Below are 7324 nucleotides of genomic sequence, written 5' to 3'. Positions count from 1 at the left end.
CAAGGATCAACCTGGGAAAGTCACTCAAACGTAAGTAAGGTGGGACAGGAAGCCCAGTGTTGTACTCACTTAACAGGATGGCAACTCAAACCAGTCACAGTTAAATACAAGAACAACACTCTCGCAAAATCTACCTAACGTACGATGCCCAAATCAACGATGGAATAACCCATGCCAGGTAGACGGGCGGACTACACTCTTGACATCGTAAAATGACAAACATTATACAAGAGGACATATTCAAACCCAAGAGCAACCCGAGGTAATCACAACAAGTTGCCTCCACGAATTCCAGTACGTAAAAATTGGTTCAAATGGCTCTGAGCACTGTGGGACTTAACTTCTGAGGTCGTCAGACCGCTAGAACTTAGAACTACTTAAACCTAACTAACCTAAGGACATCAAACAGCCACGCGGGATTAGCCGAGCGGTCTAAGGCGCTGCAGTTGTGGACTGTGCGGCTGGTCCCCGCCGAGGTTCGAGTCCTACCTCGGGCATGGGTGTGTGTGTTTGTCCTTCGGTTAATTTAGGTTATGTTGTGTGCAAGCTTAGGGACTGATGACCTTAGCAGTTAAGTTCCATAAGATTTCACACAGATTTGAACATTTTTGACATGACACACATCCATGCCCGAGGCAGGATTCGAACCTGCGACCGTAGCGGTCGCGCGGTTCCAGTCTGTAGCGCCTAAAACCGCTCGGCCACTCCGACCGGCTCTCCAGTACGCAGACAGCGTTAAAATGACTGCTCATTCAAAACCACGCTAGATACACACGGATCCGCGAAAACAATACCACAAACAACCCAAATAATACTAAAATCAATCACTGTGGAGCAGCAAGGACGAATTACAAGTCCATTCAAATACAGAGAACCCAGAAGCGCTCGGAAGACCAAATACACGTCGTCCGCTGAGACGACCGACCGAACTTCCAACCAATGGTCGCACCCGCTCAAATCAGGCACGGAAGGGTCCCAGTATGAATCGTCGACTGACAACTTATTGCCATGAGTTCACTTCGACGGATGGACACACACACAAGTGAAGGTTGCACTACTGGAATATAACGATCCATTCAACTTAAACTCGCAGAATCCGGTCGTTGACGTGGTCGTGCACTCTCACGACCACATCCTTCCGTCGGGCGAGTACTCGCTGTGAGGACATCACTGCTGCTCTGTCCCCCAACTGAACCCGTCATACAACGACCCAGAAATACTTGAGGTCGCTCCAAAGATAGTACCACAGTACACACTATCGATAAACGCCGCTGCTGCCACTCACGGACAGACAAAGCGAGCAAACGTAGTGGCGCCAGTGGATGCACTAAGAAAACGAGAGGTCACAATCCGAATACACGACGCCAACCTGTAAACGACACAAACGCGAGCCGGAGCACGGCTCGGATACGTTCGTTGAACTCGACATTTTATTACAAATACTTTGATGACCAACTGTCCACCACCAAATAAATAATCCTCTTAACGAAACGTCGTTTCATGCTGAACTTGAGAGCGTAATGACAATTTTACCAGTTAGTGGAATACACGCTGTCAACTTATTTGACATCGCAATGCAATTTCGTACACATTTTGTTGTGGCGTAGCAAGACAGCCACGCCACGGAAGTAACCGAAAGGCACGCGTTTAGTTCACGCAGGCAAGAGATAGGTCTGTAACAGGATACGTAATGAATGCTATAAAGAAAAGTACGTAGCTTCTGGAATACTTAACTTTAATCCATCCTTGTTGTATACATCGCTCTTGACGATACAAGTGAGACTCATTAGATACAAGCTATGTAAGGCTAATGGCGCCTTGCTAGGTCGTAGCCATGGACTTAGCTGAAGGCTATTCTAATTATCTGCTCGGCAACGGAGCGAGGCTTCGTCAGTGTAGTCGCTAGCTACGTCGTCCGTACAACTGGGGCGAGTGCTAGTCCGTATCTCGAGACCTGCCTTGTGGTGGCGCTCGGTCTGCGATTCCTGACAGTGGCGACACGCGGGTCCGACATGTACTAATGGACCGCGGCCGATTTGAAGCTACCACCTAGCAAGTGTGGTGTCTGGCGGTGACACCACACATTTACATAAAACAAGCACTTTACTACCAATGATTTTGTAACTACCCAAATCACATAAGATAAATTTTGTCTTTCAAAAATATGGTAGGGCATGCACTCAACGTTCGACAACACATATCGTCTGGCGTAGTTCGGGCTTCCTCACAGACACCATCTTTGAGTGCTCCCTAAAGAAAGAAATCAAGAGGAGTCAAATCGGGACACGTCCCAGGCCATTTAACAACAGAGTTTCGTCCCATCCGTCGTACAGGGAAGTTCTCATTCAGTATTTGCGTTGCAAAACGGGACGAACCAGCTGGACAACCGTCGAGTTGCAGCCACATGAACAGTCGGATATCCAGTGGTGCCTCTTTTAGAAGAACCGGCAGGATGTTCGTCAGAAAGTGTGCGTACGAATGTCTCTTTAGCCGCGCGCTATTAGCCGAGCGGTCTTGGGCACTGCAGTCATGGACTGTGCGGCTGGTCCCGGCGGAGGTTCGAGTCCTCCCACGGGCAAGGGTGTGTGTTTGTCCTTAGGATTATTTAGGTTAAGTAGTGTGTAAACTTAGGGACTGATGACCTTAGCAGTTAAGTCCCATAAGATTTCACACACATTTGAACATTTTTTGAATGTCTCTTTAGAACGCCTGAGATAGATTGGGGTCCAACAATGTAATTTCCCATGATGCCGCACCATACGTTTGGCTCCACCGCCGTTGATTTTGCATCTGTCGAAGTCAGTGTGGATTTTCGGCTGCCCAGTATTGCATGTTATGCAAATTTACATAAGCGTAGTTAGTGAACGTCGCTTCATTGGTAAAGAGCACACGCTGGGAAAACGTAGGGTCGTCCCTCAGTTGCTGAAGTTCAAACCGATAAAATTCTGTGCGACGTGCCAAATCAAGGTCGTTAAGTGCCTGATGTAGTGACAGATGATGGCGACGGAAATTCTGTCGATGCTGGATGCGAATTACACTGGTTTTAATTTCACATTCCTCGGCAGTATGTCTCGTACTGCTGTGCGGATTCATAAGCGTCGTAGCCAGAACAGCTTCTTCGTGTTCTGTCAGTTGCAGTCTTGTGTATTGTCCTCTTTTTGACGTCCAAGCAGCCTGTCCGCACTAGCGTCTTAATAACTACTGCAACTGCCTGGCATGTCGGAGATTGGAGGTGCGGATGGACAGCACAATACCGCTGTGCTGTTTTTTAAGGCATTTCTTTTACATTCACCATATAAAAGTAGTATATACAACTTCTCATTGGCGTACATGCGTACACGCAACGAATATTGAAGCAGAATTGCGCGGCCTGCAGTGCAGACAAGTAAATAGTTAAACGTGGTGACATTCTGACACAGTTTAGCACAAGATCTCACCTTGGCAGTTCTCACATTCTAGACCATTTCTCGAATTTTTTACGACAGGTCTCAACGTCAACACTAGCTGTGGTGTCACCGCCAGACACCACACTTGTTAGGTGGTAGCCTTTAAATCGGCCGCGGTCCATTAGTATACGTCGAACCCGCGTGTCGCCACTGTCAGTGATAGCAGACCGAGCGCCACCACACGGCAGGTCTAGAGAGACGTACTGGCACTCGCCCAGTTGTACAGCCGACGTTCATAGCAATGGTTCACTGACAAATTCGCTCTCATTTGTCGAGACGATAGTTAGCATAGCCTTCAGCTACATTTGCTACGACCTAGCAAGGCGCCGTATTCAATTGATATTTATTATATGAAGCATGTATCATCAAGAGCGATGTTCTACAATTATGGATTGAAGTTAAGTATTCCAGAAGCTACGTACTTTTCTTTATAGCATTCATTACGTATCCTGTTTCAGACCTCACGCCAGCCTGCGTGAGTTTAAGCGCGTGCCTTTCGGCTTCCTCTCATTGTGTCTAGGCTGTCTTGTCTAGACACAACACTAGCAAACGCTGTATCACTGTGATTGTCTTCACAAGAGCTATCGAATGTAGCGAAAACGTAGTATATGGTTATACTGAAAAAGCATACTTGTTTCAATATCTACATTGATATCAGCGCTAAAAACACTAACCAAACAAGAAAACTACGTGCCGCTCGACGCTCTCACATTTGCCGGAAACCGCGTTTCGATGTGTGTAACCGTTCACGAAATAAAAGGGGTGTTGTGTATTATATGAGTCACTATGCATATTGACATTTTAGGTGCATACCAGATTACCACTAATAAAGAAGAAGCAGTATGGAATTACTTATCTTGGAAGAACGATTTTTTATCGTAACAAAATTTTATGAGAGTAACCGCAGTAATGTCACCATTTGACGGGCATCTCTCTCCAGAGTTAGAAAAATGAAAGTGCATCTAGTGAAATGGTTATCGCACGGTACATTATAGCACTCTAAACTCGCAGCGATTTTGAAGCCGTCTGGTGGTCGAAATTCTGGTCCTCATCTCACAGAGATTTTCGTTGTTGACAGGTTAATGGCCAGAATTGAATCTACTGGAAATATTTGGGATGCGAGAAGCAAGGCGTCGAGACGAAAGTCCACGTCGTTACCGATGAAAGCAGGGAGTGTGTCGGCGTATTCTTTGAGGATCAACCTGCCACGTTCACACGAAATTTTGAAACAAAGATTTGTATTTCCGACTCTCTGTAAGATTATGGTGTTCGTTCATTATACAGTGTATATACTCCTCTACACTCGCATATTTAGTCGCAATTGCGAAGTATCAAAGCCATTTGATCACCATGAACTCTGATGTCCCCCACCTACTCACAGATGCATAGGCCATATAATAGACGAGTAAAACTTCTCTTGCGATTTCCTTGGAACTCCCAGAGTAGTCCACCTTACTACTTGCACATTATGTTGTTTTATTGGCCTACTAAAGGTGTTCAAAGCTTCAAGTAAATCTGTGATCCCAACGTCGTGACCTCCCCTTGTCAGAACATTCCTGTGGAAACTGATTGTACAAATTTTTGTACAAATATTTGTTTTGCAATAAAATGAACTAATATTTTGTATGTTGTAGTTACGCTCAGTCTCTTTCCGGAGCAAACCAAAGAACCCACCGTTGGCGTGGTTAGTATGCTTTCGTATGGCACAATAAATGCAGTTTATATTTTATTTTCGTTCAGCGGGACACGTCACTGTTTACACTATCAACTCCTACTTCATGTAAAAAACTCATGACATCAAACGCAAGACATCTGGATGAAGAGCAACCTTGCTACGTAACTTTCCTGCCTCACATTTGGCGTAGGTTTGATGACTTGGGAATTTTATTGTATATTTCATCAGGCGTTGAGTCCGAGCTCATCGGCAACAGCGTTCCAGGTGTCCTTCTCTGAGATTGCGATCATTGTATTACTTCGACGTTCAATAGCTCAGTTCGTAGATGAATGGAATTTATGGAATCCATAGTTATCATAGTTGTCCACATCTGCATTCCTGTACAAGCCTGACCCGCAACAACAAACAAGTAAAAGAACACATATTTATATTTACCAGTGCAATCTTTCGAGCAAAAGCGAAACGATATTGTTTTCGCTCAGGTGCTAGATAGTGTATATACAGAGAGTGAGAGAGAGAGGCCACTGGTGAATTTACGTGTATTGGCTGATCAGCTGCGATGCCATTTTTTTCCCTCACAGATCTCTCATTATTCGTACGTTCACAGTGCTTTCTGAGGTTAGAGTTTTGCTTTGAAGACTTCTGAAAAACTGTTTCGGCCTGTAGCATACCGTGTCTAATGACTTCTTTGTCTTGTGAGTCCGCCTCCTTGGCTGAGTGGTCATTGCGTTTGGCTGCCATGTAGCAGTCGTGGAATTGATTTCCGGCAGCGTGAGAGATTTTCTCCGCTCGGGGACTGGGTGTTGTGTTGTCCCCCTCTTTTCATCATCATCGACAAGCAAGTCGCCCAATGTGGCGTCAACCGAAAGGACTTGGGATTCGACGGTCCAGCTACGCCAGATAGGGACCACCGGCCATCAATGCCATACGATCATTTCATTTCACTTGTCTTGCGCAGAAAAAAACCGACTTTGAAAATTCGTAGACACTAATACCTAAAAAACGTTTCGCTTTTCTCTCGCAATGTCGAATGTAGCTCAGTAAATAAGTATACATACGCACAAAAAATGAAATAAATTAATAAGTAAAATTAATACGAACGGTGTGAGGGTGGAGCACGGCGGCGGGAAAGGTCAGGCATCGTGTCCAAACCTCGGGATTCGAACCCTGCCCACCTTATCTCCTTCAACCTGTAGCTGACTGCGGCCCTAACAAACTGAAAATTCAAAAATATATGATTTAATAAAAAATTAAAAATTAATTGAAAGAAAGATGTTTTCCTTGTTTCAAGCATTGAGAAAAAGAAAGTCGGTACAGCACTTACAATAAAATAGAAAAAAGTCAAGAAAAATATAAAGATTAAAAAAATAAGCAGCATTCCAGCATTATAAATCATACTATCGGTAGTTCGATCTCACTGTCACCAACTTTTTTTTTTTTTACTTTTATGTGAACTGCATTTATAGAACTGAAATGTCAATTGACAAATTCGATATCATAATCTTCTTATGTTTAATTATTAATTGCATGAAAATGAGCGTCTAAAATAATACATTTTTTTCTGGTCGATTCCCATTCTCTCCGGAACCTTGTAATAAACGGTTCATATACTGTATGAAGCCACACTTTAATTTACTTCGCATTAAATGTGCAGTAGTCATATACTAAGCCAGCGGCCTTGCCGCAGAGGTAACACCGGTTCCCGTCAGATCACCTAAGTTAAGCGCTGTCGGGCTGGGCTAGCACTTGGATGGGTGACCATCCGGTCTGCCGAGCGCTGTTGGCAACCGGGGTGCAAACGCTACTTGATTGAGATGAAGTAGCGGCTCCTGTCCCGGAAACTGACAAGCGGCTGGGAGAGCGGTGTGCTGACCACATGCCCCTCCATGTCCGCATCCAGTGGCGCCTGTGGTCTGAGGGTGACACGGCGGCCGGTTGGTGCTTTCGGCCTCCATGTCCTGTTCGGGAGGAGTTTAGTTTAGTTTAGTTTACTTAGTCATATACTAAATAACATGTTAGATATTCTGCAATAATGTCAGTGAAAATCCATGTCTTGTGTTGGTCAACAGGCAAGAGTATTTCCCTTGCAAATTCTGGCAAAAAATGGCGTCCTCTGTGCATATTATTTACGATCTCTCTGTATATAGGATCTCTATCACACACGTGAGTACAGTGCTGTCAGTGAGAGAAGTAGAACACGAAG

General features: G+C 44.8%; 1 pseudogene; it reads left to right on the top strand.

The window, feature by feature from the left end:
* Positions 1-6789: 6789 nt before the first annotated feature.
* LOC124728378 lies at positions 6790-6907 on the top strand (annotated as a pseudogene).
* The last annotated feature ends 417 nt before the right edge of the window (positions 6908-7324 follow it).

This window comes from Schistocerca piceifrons, chromosome 1, assembly GCF_021461385.2.
Source record: "Schistocerca piceifrons isolate TAMUIC-IGC-003096 chromosome 1, iqSchPice1.1, whole genome shotgun sequence".
NCBI lineage: Eukaryota > Metazoa > Arthropoda > Insecta > Orthoptera > Acrididae > Schistocerca > Schistocerca piceifrons.
This window is presented reverse-complemented; position numbering and strand designations above follow the sequence as displayed.